Here is a 16,043-nt window from a genome sequence, read left to right on the forward strand (position 1 = left end):
TCATTTCCTCGATTTTCCTCCAGCTCCCTGCCAGCTTTCCCAGACCCGTGTTTTATTTCTTTGTGGTGGGGATTGGCCCCATCTCGACCTTTCCCGGCGGCCCCACTCTCTCTACAGCCTTGCACTGGAAGCCCGGGAAGAAGTTCCTCCCCTGCGCCCCCCCCCCCTCCCGCGACCCCCCTGGCCGTGACCTCAGATGGGAGGCGGAGGGCGCAATTCCGGAGTGAGCCGAGCCCGGCCTCAGGGCAAGGAAGGCCTAGGGCCCAGATGGCAGATTGCGGCCGTGGTGGCCACGGTATTTTTATGAGCATGCCTGTTGCCCAATGAAGCATTCCGGGGCCTTCAGCTCAGCCTCTCGAGACCCTCCAAGCCATGCAGGAGGCCCGCGTGGGAGGGGCCCGGGCATCCTGGCCTGAAGTTCCCATCCCCCTTCCACCTCCCCCTGAAGGGGAGGCTTGGAGCCCTGCCCTCAGTGACGGTCTGGATGCCATGTTCTAAGGGTCTTTTATTTTGTTTAAGCTTATTTATTTTGCGAGAGACAGAGAGAGAGAGAGCAGGGGAGAGGCAGAAAGAGTGGGAGTGAGAGAATCCCAAGCAGGCTCCGTGCTGGCAGCGCAGAGCCCAGTGCGGGGCTGGAAACCACCAAGCGTGAGATCATGACCTGAGCAGAAATCCAGAGTGGGATGCTTGACCCTTAACCGACTGAGCCCCGCCAGACGCCCCTCTAGGGGTCTTTAGAGGGAGACCGGTGAGGAGGTCAGTCTGGGGCGTGCAGGTGGAGGGCTGCTCGGAGGGAGGAGCCAAGGGAGCTCCGCCCCCCACCCCACCCCCGGGGCGCCAGGGGCCCAGGGTTGGGCGGTGGTAGACCCAGAGCGGGGGAGGGGGGGGTGGAGGGGGGTTGATGGCGGAGCTCTCCTGCCACTCGCCCGGCCCTTGCGGGAGCAGGGAGGAGGCTGTGGGCACCGGGCCAGTTGGCCCGGAGCTCCGTAAGGAGGGCGGGGGCGGGCGCCCAGGAGGGGGGTGTTTTCCATGAGGCACTGAGCTGCTATCTGCTTCCTGCCTGCTCTGATCCCACCGCTGATAGGCTCAGCCTCTCTCCTCTCTGGCCACTTCTGCCTCTCCACTCACCCCAAACAGTTACCAGCCTCTTCCTCCAGCCTCGAAGCCTTTGCTCCTTTCAGGAGGGTGGGGTTTGAGGCTGGTGGCCCTGCTGCCATTGGCAGGAGGGAGGTAAGAGGACGCAGCCCGGTGAGTCTGCTCCCCCCTCAGTGCACGATGGTGGGTTCAGTCTCCACAGACCGTGCCCGCGGTCACCACTGTCACAACACGAAATAGCATTCATTGAGCCCTGCCACCGGCCTGCCCTTGTCGGAAGCACGTTTCGTGTGTTAGCACGTTTATTTAACACACCGACCCCGGGGAAGTCCATCATTAGACCCCAGTACAGATGAGGGAACTCAAGTCCCAAGAGCACAGCGGTGCCCCTCTCCCACTCGTGCTCTCTCTCTGTCTCGTGGGAGCCTGTTTGGAGGCGGTGGTCTCGGGCCCCTCCAGTGGTCCTGCGTGCTTCCCACCCCCTATGATGAACGTTCTCTTGTGATGTTCACTGCAAGCGAGGAGCCTGTGGTCCAGAAGGGAGGCCATGCAGCCCGAGGGGGGGGGGGAGGGGGGGAGGCGCCCAGCCGAGTTTCTGCTCACCTGCTCCTCCACCCGTTACTAGGGCCCCATTTCCCAGATGAGGAAACCAAAGGTCGGACGGGTCACGTGACTTCACCAAAATGACCCGGAAGGTGAATGGCACAGCTGGGGTTTGAACTCGCCTCTGTTTGACTGCAGAGCCCATTCTCCCACTTCTGCGTCCCAAGATAGAGGGGCCAGCGGGAGTGACAACAGGAAGAAGAGAGGTCCCTGGGCAGAGAAGCAGGAAAGATTGGCCTCGAACACGCGGTGAACCGGGTCTCCGCTGCCACACGCTCGCTGTGGAGACCGGGAGGCTCTGCAGAGACAGTGGCTGGGTCTCGCCCACTCACCACCTTCAGTGGCCTGAGCTCCTCACGGCTCCCTGTGACCCACGCGTCTTGGGCACAGCAACCAGATGAGGGCAGCCGCCCAGAGTCAGGCCGGACCCTCCCCCACAACAAGACAAAGGCCACGTGATGAGGGAGCAGGAAGAAAGTGCCAGCAGGTTGACAGGGCGGACTGATGAGCCTGACCCACCTTTCTCTGGTTTTCTCCTTTCCATTTGTCTGCGTCTTCCTGTCCCAGGTGTATCTCTTCAAGCAGCATGTCGTCGGGGTTTGGTTTGCTTTGATCCGGCCTAACGATCGTTGCCTTTTTAAAACTCGGCTTTACGGAGGCATCGTTTACATGTAGTAAAATTGGCCTCTGTGAGGTGTACAGCTCGACGATTTTCGATAAACGTCCCGTAACCACCGCCACAATCAAGATATGGAATAACTCCATCACCTCCCCAAATTCTCTCCTACCCTTTTGAAGTCACTCGCTCCCTCTAGCCCTGCCCCCCCCCCCCCCCAATCTGCTGCCTTCGCTGGAATTTCAGACTGAATCGTGCCGGGTGTATTCTCTTGGCTGGCTTCCCTCGCTCAGGGTGGTTTTCGAGACCCATCCATGTTGGTGTGCGTGCGCACGCGGCAGTGGTTCATTCCTGTTTATTACCGAGTAGCATGCCAGTGTTTGGCCATATCCCGCTTTGTTTAGCCACAAGCCCGCTGGGTGGTTTCCAGCTCTGGGCGACGCTGAGAGGAGCTGCTCGAAGCATTAACGTACAGGGTCTGTGTCCGCTTTCATTTCTGTAACCGTCACCGAGCTGGGGCTGCTGGGCCAGAGGGTACGTTCTTCTACCTTTGTCTTTTACCTGGAGGGTTCAGTTGATTCTGTCGGTGGTGTTTGCTAAATGCTTGGATTTGTTCTTGCCTGCCTGTTAAGTGCTTCCCATTTGCCCGGCTTTCCACATTTCTCTTTCTCTGCCCCCACTTTCTATCAGTGAAGGTTCAGGCCAGGGAAGCAGAAATCACTCCAGCCATCTTCCGCAGAAAAAGGTTTGTGAGGGGCGCCTGGGTGGCTCAGTCCGTCGAGCGTCTGACTTCGGCTCAGGTCACAATCTCACGGTCCATGAGTTCGAGCCCCGCGTCGGGCTCTGTGCTGACAGCTCAGAGCCTGGAGCCTGTTTCCGATTCTGTGTCTCCCTCTCTCTCTGCCCCTCTCCCACTCGCGCTCTGTCTCAAAAATAAAAGCATTTTGGGGCGCCTGGGTGGCGCAGTCGGTCAAGCGTCCGACTTCAGCCAGGTCACGATCTCGCGGTCCGTGAGTTCGAGCCCCGCGTCAGGCTCTGGGCTGATGGCTCAGGGCCTGGAGCCTGTTTCCGATTCTGTGTCTCCCTCTCTCTCTGTCCCTCCCTCCCCCGTTCATGCTCTGTCTCTCTCTGTCCCAAAAATAAATAAACGTTGAAAAAAAAATTAAAAAAAAATAAAAATAAAAAATAAAAGCATTTTTAAAAAATAAAAAAAAAAGATTTTGTAGGCCTAAGAAAGGGGGTGGGAAGCATGCAGGACCGCTGGAGGGGCCCCAGACCACCGCCTCCAAACCGGCTCCCACGAGGAGCCGCCGCCCCTGGCCTCCGCCACCGCGGGCACCGAAGCAAATGCTGAGTTCAAGAAGACAACACCGTAGCCACGAGTCAGGGATCACCAACCCAGGACGGGAAGTCACCGCGGCCATAAGGAGTGGAGGCCCACCCGGCACAGGAGCGCTGCCGCCGAAGCCGCATGCTTCTTCGTCCTTGCCATCCAGCAGGAAAACCGCTCCGCACGGCAGAAACGCGGCCTTCCTTCAGCCTTCCCAGTCTCAGGGGAGGGCACCCGACTGGCAAAAGCCGACCTGCCTCCCGGAGCCCAGCCCGCACCGTCTGGGAAGTGCCGCTCATTGCCCCCGTTCTTGGTTGTCATTTACATGGATTGAATTTGTGTTCTGGAATCTTCCTTTCGGTTTAGAAGCACCGCGAGAATCTTTGAATAGTGACTCTAGATATTTTGACATGCGTTCTTTTTTTTTTTTTTTAAGTTTATTTATCTATTTTGAGAGAGAAAGGGAGAGAGCGCTTGAGCAGGGGAGGAGCGGAGAGAGAATCCCCAGCAGGTTCCGCGCTGTCAGCGCAGAGCCCGTCGCAGCACTCAGACTCACGAACCGTGAGATCGTGACCTGAGCCAAAATCAAGAGTCGGACGCTCACCCGACTGGGCCACCCAGGCACCCCTTGATGTGCATTCTTAGTAAAGCCCAGAGTTCATCAATATCTCTGTTCTGGTGGTTTTAACCTATGGCCACAAATTCTTTGTTGTTCCTCCCTTCAAGAGGTGGTGACTCCTTTCCTCCTCTTGAACACTGGCTGGACTCCATGCAGCGGAGGCCAAGGTTGGGGCAGGCTCTGTGATACACAGCGTGGCCATCTGTTAGGAACTGAATTTCATGTACCCCTCCCCTTCGCAGGCTGAAGCCCTCACCCACCATGTGGCTGTATTTGGAGCCGGGGCCTCTGAGAAAGTCAGTAAGGCAAAATGAGGTCATAAGGGCAGGGCGCTGATTGGAGAGGATTCCTGTCCTTATGAAGACAGACAACAGAGACTTGTCTCTCTGTCTCCATCTCTGTCTCTGCCTCAGCCTCTCCCATTGCTCTGTGAGAACACGGCAAGAAGACAACCATCTAGAAGCCAAGAAAAGGAAACTGACCTTGTCCGAACTTGATCTGGGACATCCTGCCTCCAGAACGGTGACAAAGTACACGGCTGTCGTTTAAGCCACACGGCCTGTGGCCTTCTGTTGTGGCGGCCCCAGCTGCCGAAGACCCCACCTCTGTGTTCATCGCTGCCAGTGACACTTCCGCAGCACCTGGCCTGGCTGACCACACTTCAGTTACCTGTTGTCTTGTGTCTCCTCCAAACCCCCGGGCTTTGAACGGAATGGCCCGGGTGACACCCGCAGTCCCGCTCAGAGGCTGCAGACGCTGTAGGAGAAAGCCGTGTCAGTGTGTAGATGGGTCTCACTGAGGATTCACGAGCGCCAGACCATCTGGCTTGTAAGGAACGCAGTGCAGGTGCATGCCCCCAGCCAGCCTCCGGCCCCTTCCAGACCTTCTCCACATACTGTTGACTTGGATGTAAAAGGGACAAATCGGGGTGCCTGGGTGGCTCGGGTGGGTAAGCATCTGACTCTTGATTCGGGCTCAGGTCAAGATCTCGCAGTTCCGTGAGATCGAGCCCTATGTCACGCTCCGTGCTGATGGCACAGAGCCTGCCTGGGATTCTCTCTCTGTCTCCCTCTGTGTCTCTGCCCCTCCCCCACTCACACTGTCTCTGTCTCTCTTAAATCAATTTTAAAAAAATTTTTTAAAGGGACAAATTCAGCACAGCCATTTATTTGCTCTCCCTTATGAAACCCTACTAAAATGACAGCAAGTGAGTTTTTAAAAGCAAATGGTGCCAAGGACGAAAGTAATAGGAGATGAGGTAACCCCAACGAGAGCGTGGGGGTCCGGCAGTCACCCCCGCAGCGGCCCCAGCTGAACGGCGAATTCCCACGGCAGAGCTCACCTGTGGCGCATAAATCAGCCGTGCAGACAGGGGTGAGAATCTGTGCAAGAGGCAGATAGACCCCCACATGCCGCCCCCCATCCCCGCAGAAGAGGAAGTTCTTTCTTTGGAGACGATGACACAGAAAGTGCCTTCGCTGGGCACCACCAGGGACAGTTGCAGGGGCAGCACGCTGGGGACAGGAGGACGGGGCAGGTGAACATTCCCAGCGAACATGGAGTCTTCCGGCCCTCTCGCCCTACTCAGTTCAAGTGCGGACAGCCAGTCCCAGGCACCGGACTGGAGATCTTTCTCTGGGCTCTTCGGCCATTCCAAGAGGAAGGAATGGAAGCCAGGAGGTGGCGGTCACCACCGAACACTGCTCAGTGCCGAGGACTGGCCGCACACGAACCTTACCTCTGGCCTCTCCCTGTGGGCCTCGGGCCTCGATTCGTGACCCTGGGCTCCTCGGGGCACCTCCGACCCAGCGAGCGACACCTCAGACCCAGGACATGTTCCCGATGATGTGACAGTAGAGAAGTCGCAGCTGGAGATGGCCAAGGCCTGGAATCGACTAGATGCTGTTTTGCAGTGTCTGCTGGAGAAGAGTCACATGGACAGGGAGCACCTGGAGGAGGAAGCTGCGAGAACGCCTTGGACACCCACGACTTAGAATTGCTCCATTGCGAGGGGCGCCTGGCCAGCTCCCTCAGTGGAGCATGTGACTCCTGGTCTCAAGGTTGTACGTTCGAGCCCCGTGTTGGGTGTAGAGATTACTACAAATAAAATCTTAAAAAAAAAAAAAAAGAAGAAGAATTGTTCCATTGCAGGCATTGGAAGAGGAGGAGGGGAAAGGGAGGTGGGTTATGGGCCAGCTGAGGGAGGACCTCGGCGATCCAACAGGTATGTGATCAAGCTGTTTGACCGGAGCACGGACTTGGGTCAGTTCAGCCAGAACACATCGCTGTACCCACTCTGCCGGGCCTGGATGCCCGACAGCCCCTCAGGGCAAGAGCGTGAATGCCCACTCGGTTCACCACTGCCACCACTGCCTGAGGACGAGGAGAGGTCAGAGGTCACTGACTGCCTCCACCCACCACCCCCAGACCACCTGGAGGGGCTTGCGGGATTTCCAGTTCAATCCCCGTTGCAGCCCGAGACCCAGGGTACCCCTGATGATGAGCCCTCCAAGCCTGAGCCCTCAGCACCCACACCCTGGACATTCCCCTCCTTCACATCTTAAAAAAATAATAATAATAAAGAGAGTAGGGCCACCTGAGTGGCTCAGTGGGTTGAGCGTCCGACTTCGACTCAGGTCATGATCTCACAGTTCGTGGGTTCGAGCCCTGCGTCGGGCTCTGTGCTGATGACTCAGAGCCTGGAGCCTGCTTCTGTGTCTCCCTCTCTCTCTGCCCCTCCTTGTGCTGTCTCTCTCCGTCTCTCAAAAAAATGAATAAACAGTAAAAGAATTTTTTTTCAATGGAGATGAAATCGAAGAAGAAAACAGTTTGTGGGAAACAGGACCATGAGGGATAAGAACACAAATTCAATCCATGTAAATGACAACCAAGAACAGGGGGGAATGAGTGGCACTTCCCAGACGGCGCCGGCCAGGCTCCGGGAAGCAGGTCGGCTTTTGCCAGTCGGGTGCCCTCCCCTGAGACTGGGAAGGCTGAAGGAACAAGTCAGTAGGTGGATGTTTGCATCTGTCTGGGATGCAGAAAGTTGCAAGACTTTGGAAGCACGGTAGCCTCCAAAGTCATGGATTGTTTTTTCTTATAAGCCCATCAGGGAGCTGAAGTTGCTACAGTGGGGGGAAAAACAAAGTGGGCCAAAATGTGAAACACAACAGGCCCTTCCCAGGAAAAAGACACAGGGGCACTTTTATCCTTGGCGGCAGCGGCCCTAGACTCGAGGAAGAAGGGAGCAGAGAACTGTTCGCTAACGTTTAAAGGTCGTGTGGCAGTGCAGTTTGAATCCCCAGCCTCAGACAGAGGAGTTTGTGTTCGCCCAGCAACTCTCTTCCACGGGTTTCCCCGCAAAGGCTGGAGGCAGCATAGCTGGGCTGATATGCTTTCCCTGAAGGTATCGGTGCACTAACGGGGTGAAGTGTGAATGCAGGGGCAGGAGAGCTGAGGGCAACCCCACTCCTGCCGGCAGCAGTCCATGGCCGGGGAAGGACAGAAGACCTGACCTGTCTTAAGGCAGGGGAGGGGGACTGACAGAAACCTTCCAGCCTCCCTGAGTCCGACACTGAGGACAAAGCAAAAGCCTTCTACGGCAGCAGTCGAGGCAGAAGACCTGAGAGAGACACTCCTGAGGCACCTGTTCATGGATCTGCTAACGTCGCAGGGTGAGGTGGAACTGAAAAAAAAATCTCCAGGCACTCAGATCACAAGGCCACAATATTTTATTTATTTTTACTTATCTGTTTAAGATTTTATTTTTATTTATTTTTAATTTTTTTAATGTTTTTATTTATTTTGGAGACAGAGAGAGACAGAGCACACGCGGGGGAGGAGCAGAGAGAGAGGGAGACACAGAATTGGAAGCAGGCTCCAGGCTCCGAGCCATCAGCCCAGAGCCCGACGTGGGGCTCGAACCACGGACCGTGAGATCATGACCTGAGCTGAAGTCAGACGCTCAACCGACTGAGCCACCCAGGTGCCCCTAAGATTTTATTTTTAAGCAACCTCCACACCCAACGTGGGGCTCGAACTTCCAACCACGAGATCAAGAGTCGCACGCTCCATCGACCGAGCCAGCCGGGCGCCCCACAAGTCCACAATTCTTTTTTTAAAGAAGCATCTGGGAAGGGCTCAGCTGGGTGGTCCCGCCCGAGGGTCCTTCGTGCGCTCGCTGTCCAGCTGGGGCTGGAACAGTGTGGAGTTGGAGCAACTTAGAGCTGCGTGAGCATCTCTCTTCACGGGTCAGAGCCCTTCCATGTGGTCTGTCCATGAGGGGCTAGCTTGGGCTTCCTCACAGCATGGCAGCCTCAGGGAAGCTAGAGGCCAGAAGACTGAATATCCCTGCCAACAGGGCCGAAGCTGCATTGCCTCTTCTGACCCAGCCTCAGAAATCAGGCGGCATCGCTTATGCCACATTATGTGAATTATTTATTTTTGAGAGACAGCGAGAGAGAGAGAGAGAGAGAGAGAGAGAGCAAGGGCAGGGGAGGGGCAGAGAGAGAGGGAGACACGGAACCCCAACTGGGCTCAGCACAGAGCCTGACGCAGGGCTTGAACCCCAAAACTGTGAGATCGTGACCTGAGCCGAAGTGGGATGCTTCACCGACTGAGCCAGCCAGGCGCCCCAAATTCCACCTCTTGATGGCAAAATGGCAAGGTTCCAGAACAGCAGAATGGGAGATATTGTTGGGGCTACCTCTGAAAAACACAGTCTGCCACACACACAAGTTAAAGGCAGAAACTGTCGGGCTAGATAAAATGTTATTTACAAGAAGCACACTTTTAGCATAAAGACACAGACAAGCTGAAAGTAAAAGGATGGAAAAAGATATATCGCACAAGCTCAGCGTAAGAAAGCTGGTGTGACGATATTAGTATCAGAATAGAATTCAACACAAAGAATATTATCAGAGATAAGCAGGGATCTTTCATAATGGAAAAAGGGCAATCAGTCAAGAAATACACAAATCTCCAAATGTAGTTGGAGTCTATAACATCTTTTTCTCAGTAGCTCATAAAACAAAGCGGGGGAGGGGCGCCTGGGTGGCTCAGTCGGTTAAGCATCCGACTTCAGCCAGGTCACGATCTCGCGGTCCGTGAGTTCGAGCCCCGCGTCGGGCTCTGGGCTGATGGCTCAGAGCCTGGAGCCTGTTTCCGATTCTGTGTCTCCCTCTCTCTCTGCCCCTCCCCCGTTCATGCTCTGTCTCTCTCTGTCCCAAAAATAAAAATAAACGTTGAAAAAAAAAATTAAAAAAAAAAAAAAAACAAAGCGGGGGAAAAATCAGTAAGAATATAGATGTGAACAACACTGACAACCAAAGTGACCTAATTGATATTTATAGCATACCACACCCAACAACAAGAAAATACACATATACACATTCTTTTCAAGGATAGATGTAACATTCACCGACAGACAATGTTCTGGACAACAGAACAGAGTTCAAGACATGACAAAGGATAACAGCCCTACAAAGTAGGATTTCTGACCACAGTGATGCTGAATCAGAAATCTGTAACAGGGGCACCTGGCTGGCTCGGTCAGTAGAGCATGCGACTCTTGATCTCGTGGTTGTAAGTTCAAGCCCCACATTGGATGTAGAGATTACTTAAAAATATTTTTTTTAAAAAAAGAAAGAAATCAATAGCAAAATGATATGTAGGAAATTTCCAAATATTTAGAAATGAAAAAATACACTTCCAAATAAGCCATGAATCAAAGGGGAAGTCACAAGTTAAAACCTGTTCTAATACAAAAAAAATCGTATTGAATTGAATAAAACTAAAAACGTAAAATATCAAAATTTGGGAATTCAACTAAACAAGCGATGAGAGGAAAACGTATAACATTCACTGTTCATATTAGAAAAGGAAAAGGGTCCCAAATCAATTTGAGCTTCCGCTTTAAGAAACTAGAAGGGGTGCCTGGGGGGCTCAGGTGGTTGAGCGTCCGGCTCTTGATTTCGACTCTTGATTTCAGCTCAGGTCATGATCCCAGGGTTGTGGGATCAAGCTCCACTCATCAGCCTCTGCACTGAGCATGGAACCTGTGTAAGATTCTCTCTCTCACACCCTCTACCCCTCTCCCCTGCTCTCTCTCTCTCAAATAAAAAAAATTAACAAGTAAACTACAAAAGGAAGAGCGAATTAAATTTAAAATAAATAGAAGGAAGAAAATAATGAAGAGCAGAAGTCAAAGAAATAGAAAACAGAAAAACAATATAGTAAATATATGAAACCCAAAGCTGTCTTTGAAAACATTAGTGAAATTGATAAACCTCTAGCTAGTCTGATCAGAAAAAATGGAGAGAATACACAAATTACCAATATCAAAAATGAAAGAAGTAAAATGAAAGAGAAGACACCACTACAGATATTACAGACATTAAAAGGATGGTAATAATATGCTAATACATTACAATACAACTTAGATGAAATGGATGAATTATGTGAAAGATACAAACTATCAAATTCATTCCAGAGGAAATAGACAACCTGAATAACCCCGTATCTATGAAAGGAGTTGAATTTGTAGCTAAAAACGTTGCCACAGAGAATTCTACCAAACGTTACGAAAGAAAGAACACCAGTTCTACACAAACTCTTCCAGAAAATAGAGGAAACAGTTCCCAACTCATCTGACAAGGTAAACATTATCCTTATACCAAAACCAAAGATGTTACACAAAGAGGAAACTACAGACCAGTGTCCGTTGTGAATACACACACTGTAAAAATATTAACCGAAATTTTAGCAAATCAAATACAGCAATATATAAAAAAATAATACATCATGACCAAGTAACGTTCCTTTCGGGAAGGCCAGTTTGCTTTGACATTTGAAGATCAGTCAAGGTAATTAATCATATTACCAGAACAACAACAAAAAAGGAAAAACTGCATGATCATCTCAATAGATGCAGGAAAAACATTTGACGTAATTCAACACCTACTCATGATAAAAGTTCTCAATAAAGTAGAAATAAAGGGAAACTTCCTCAGCCTGATAAGGGGCATCTATGAAAAACCCTAGCAAGTGTGATAAGGCAAGAAAAAGGAATAAAAGGCATATAGATTAGAAAGAAATGTAAAAGCGTTTTTATTTGGGATGGCATTATTATCTAGGTAAAAAAAAAATCCTAAGAAATCTACAAAAACCAATTGAACGATTAAGTGGGTTTAGCAAGGTCACAGGATAAACAGTCAGTATGCAAATATCAATGGTATTTTTATACACTACCCACAACAGGCAATTCCTCCCAGTTGTGGGGGGGGGCAACTGGATAGCCACACGCAAAAGAATGAACCTGGATCTTTAATCCATACCACGCACAAAATTTAACTCGAGATGAATTACAGGCCTAAATATAAGAGCTAGAAATACCGAACTTCTAGAATAAATCATAGGAGAATAGCTTTGTGACACTGAATTAGGCAAAGGCTTTTTAGATAGGATACACAAAATACAAACTGTGAAGGAAAAAAAACTGATAAAATTCGGTATCTTCAAAACACCTTAAGTTGGTTTTTTCTTTTTTTCTTTGTTCAAGTAGGCTCCATGCCCAACACGGAGCTTGAACACACGACCCTGAGATAAAGAGTCATGTGCTCTACCAACTGAGCCAACCAGGTGCCCCTAAGGTTTTTGTTTTATTTTAAAGAGATGGTTAGGGGCTGGCTCAGTCGATAGAGCACGAGACTCTTGATCTGAGAGTTGTAAGTTCCAGCCCCACCTTGCAGGGTAGAAATTACTTAAAAGAGACTGTAATACAGTGACAAGGCATACTGGCAAAACAAAACGTATATGTTAAAGAACCTGTATCCAGGGGCGCCTGGGTGGCTCAGTCGGTTAAGCATCTGACTTCGGCTCAGGTCATGATCTTGCGGTGTGTGAGTTCGAGTCCCCCATCGGGCTCTCAGATGCTGTGTCTCCTTCTCTCTCTGTCACTGCCCTGCTTGCACTGTGTATGTGTGTGTGTCTCTCTCTCAAAAATAAAGAAACATTAAAAAAATTTTAAAGAATTTGTATCCAAAATATATTAAAAGTGAGGAGTGCCTGGGTGGCTCAGTCGGTTAAGCATCTGACTCTTGACGCTTGGGTCATGATCTAACAGTTAGTGACATTGAGCCCTGTGCCGGGCTCTGTGCTTTTCTCTGTCTCTCTGCCCTTCCCCTGCTCGACCTCTTTCTTTCTTTCTCTCTCTCTCTCTCTCTCTCTCTCTCTCAAAATAAATAAATAAACATTTTTAAAAATTCAAAACACATTGAAAATGAAAACACTCTTACAACTCAGCAACTGAAAAAACTTTAAAAAATTGACAAAAGATTTGACTAGATACTTCAAAGATACTTCAAAGATACTATGCAAATGGCAAATAAATATATGAAAAGATTCTCACCATCATCAGTCATAAGTAAAATGCAGAATAAGTTCCCAATAAAATACTGTTGAAATGGTTAAAATCAGAGAGGCAGAGTAGTGGACCTCATCAACTGACCCAGCAGCCTCAGTTCTAAGGATTTACTCTGGAGAAATTAAACCATGTGTGTCCGTGCGTCAGATCTCATTAAGCAATTTGTGAATTTGATTGGCTATTAGTCAGACCTCAGAAAGTCTGATTTTAAAAAGCGAGGCGGGACGAGGAGCGAAGTCCTTGCGTACGTCGTGGCAGCCAGAGTAGTGGGAGCGCCGAACAACGACGCAGCCATAAGTGGAAGGGAGGCGAGCAGAGGAAGAAGGGTGGGTGGCGGTGGCGGTGGCGGTGGCGGTGGCGGTGGCAGGGAAAGGATGCCGGAGGCTCATTATGGAGCGAGGTGGCGGCGATTACCCAGGGGGCCCCTGGAAGGAGGTGAAATCAGGTGCCCCCGAACAATCGGCCACTTTAAACCACGCGCCTGGGTAACTCGGACCAAAAAGGAGACGCCTCCTGCCGGGCTGCCTTCCCCTCGGATGAGGACCTCGTGGTCATCCGGGGACAGAGGCCTCAACTGCTCACCTGTCTTCTACGCCCCTGGTCCTCAGCCCCTGCGAGGGGTGCTCCCCGTCCTGCGGGGGACCCTGCACCCCCCAGGCTTCGGGGCTCCTCGTCCAAGTACCACTCTCCTCTGTCCAGAAACTTGCGAGCAGGCTTGGTCTCACTTTCAAAATGACTTATTCACTCTCGTTCGGGCCTCAGGTGAGTGGACGCCTTGTCTTGCCACCACCGTTGGCCCATACACATTTCGATACATGTGCACACGCATGCACGCACGTCGTTTTATTAAATGTATCTTTGGCCCTTTTGATCCCATCCTCTGACCCAATGCCCTTTCACCCCGTTGGAGCCTCTGCTTGTCACTTCAGCAGGTGTCAGTGCACTTACTCTCCCACGACCCTGCAGGATCTGCCACCTGCGGGGGGACCCCATCAGGACGGATGACCAGCTGGGGCAGCTCGCTCCCTCGCCGGACCCCGGGGCACCTGTGTCCCCTCCGGCCTCTGAGCAGATGTTCTCCTGGGTGTTCTCCTGGCCCCATCACCCTTACTCTCCACGTCCTCGGCTCCCTCGTCTTTCTCTCTCATCCCTACAGTGTCCTTCAAGGGTTTATTTCGGGCCTCAGAAACGTCCTTCCTCTCCATTCTGTCAACCCGTTAACGGGGTCCCCACATTTGGCCCCTGTGTGGTGGCAACAGTCTCCCCTGGGCTGCCGGCCCCCAGCCTTCTGGGCACAGGCCTGGGGGCAGGGCCCGGGGCCCCACGCCCCACACCCCCGTGGCACAGGGCCGGAAGCACTTGCTGTTTGTTCAGCAAAGCGTTCTGATTACAGAAAGCCAGTGAAGAGCAAAGACCCGGGGCCTGCCAGCTCTGATCACCTGCCCACCCCAAGGCCTCCTGTCTTCTCCTCAGACATGGGGCTGGGGCACACACGAGCCCACACTTTGGCCACCCACAGAATCCTTTGTGCAGATGCAATCCTGCAGGGATGGGGGGGGGGCGCGTCTGCTCAGTCCTGTCCCCGGCCCAAGGCCTGCTGGGGTAACTGGCCAGCCATGTGGTCAGGGCCTTCTCCAGTCCTTCAGAACCTGCTTCTCAGTGCTCCCTGGGGAGAGTGTGGGCCCATTCGGCCACCCCCCCCAAACATTTCTCAGGGATCCCCCCTGTCTCCTCCCCAGAGCCCCTGCCCATCTGCCTGTCTCAGGGAGGAGTGGTGTCCAGGTCAGTGCCCGGCTGTCAGTTCACTCTACCCAGAGGACAGGGGCTTCTGGGTAACCAGGGACCATCTCTGCTAACTCATGTGGCCCTGACAGTGAGTAAGCCAGTCAGCCTATCCATGAGCTGGGGGGTGGCTGGGGCAGGGGCCTGCCTGAGGCCTGTCACCTCTGATCAGCTAGTCCCTGCAGGTGACGGGCCTCGGCCAGCCTGGCCCAGCATGTCACCTGGCACAGCGCCCGGGGCACATGCGCGCCAGCCTTGGGGGCTCTCAGCTAAGGATCCAGACTCTCTCCAGGATGCCCTCTGGCTGTGGTGGCTTCTCAGTTCCTCCTGAAAGTCCCAGCACTTGTTCTGGCTGAGCAGGGGCGAGCTGTGCGTACGGACTCCCCATGATGTCTGGTCTACATGTGGACACAAACCCTCCCTTGCCTCTGGGAGAAAACCAGTGAGGAAGGGAGGGGGCTTCCCCAACATTCTTACCCCGGGCTCAACAACAGGAAACAAGGAGCGTAGGGAGCAGAGATGGGCGAGGAAGTGGCCTCATGGCTCAGGGGCCCCACCCTGCCTGTCACTTCTCTGCTGGGACCCATCCCTGCGTGGCCTCGCTCAGGTCCCGGCAGAGGGACCCGTACAGAGCTTCCGGCCCTGGCCTCCAGCGCTGCCCTACGTGCAGTGAGCTCTTCACCTGCCGGTTCCAGGCCTTTACCCAACTTGTCACCATGGTCCGCGTTCGGGTGTTGGCTTCCCCTTTAAACGAGGGAAAAGCCGAGGCCCCAGGAGCTGGGCAGAGCCTGCCCAAGGTCACACAGCTGGGGCAAGACAGGACAAAGGCTGCTCTGCGGGTGCCTGGGTTCCCCCCCCCCCCACCTGGGGCAGACGAGGGAAGTCCCATCCCTTTGTGAGGCCCCAGCCCAGGGGTGGACAGAACGAAAAAGGACGTGCTGGGTGTGGTGTGATTCTCTACCAGGGGCTCCCTCGAAAACGCTCTTCTATAATTGTGCCCAGAACTCCACTTCTACCGTTTTTGTTGATCTGGAAGGCAGTAGAAAGTGGTTTCTTTGCTTCTATGTTATTAACGGCAGTGTGGTTACAGGGGAGAGAGTGAGGATGTTCCTGTTCTTAGGAGGTGTGGCTGAAGCGTTCAGACGTGGGCTGTCAGCATTCTGCAACCTGTCTCCTAGCAGTGTGCGTGTGTGTGTGCGTGCGCGCGCGTGCTCGCGAGATTGTGCGAATGCACGGCACGTGTGGACGTAGTATGTGCGCTGTACGTGCAGCGTGCAGGGATGCAGTGTGCGGGGGGGGGGGGTGCATGATGGCCGTGCTGCCCCCTGGGCCCTCTGGCCAGGAAGAGGAGGCCTCAGTGTCGGCCGGACTTGGGCCTGGTCAGCGAGGAGCTGTGCTGGCCTCTAGCCTTGTAGGTCATCAGAGAAGACAAACAGGAAAACGGGGCCAGCTGGGCCCAGAGCCTGGCCCTGGGAGGCCTGCAGGCCACTGCCTCGGGCCGGGCCGTGCAGGCCTTGTGCGAGCCAGGCCAGGGTCCTGGCAAGAGCAAGAGCGGGAGAGGGTGGGGAAGAGGGAG

The 16,043-nt window shown here is 53.0% G+C and overlaps 1 pseudogene; it reads left to right on the top strand.

Moving 5' to 3' along the window:
* The first annotated feature begins 901 nt into the window (after positions 1–901).
* Positions 902–6,827, top strand: LOC125159390 (protein lin-37 homolog; annotated as a pseudogene).
* The last annotated feature ends 9,216 nt before the right edge of the window (positions 6,828–16,043 follow it).

This window comes from Prionailurus viverrinus, unplaced genomic scaffold, assembly GCF_022837055.1.
Source record: "Prionailurus viverrinus isolate Anna unplaced genomic scaffold, UM_Priviv_1.0 scaffold_49, whole genome shotgun sequence".
NCBI lineage: Eukaryota > Metazoa > Chordata > Mammalia > Carnivora > Felidae > Prionailurus > Prionailurus viverrinus.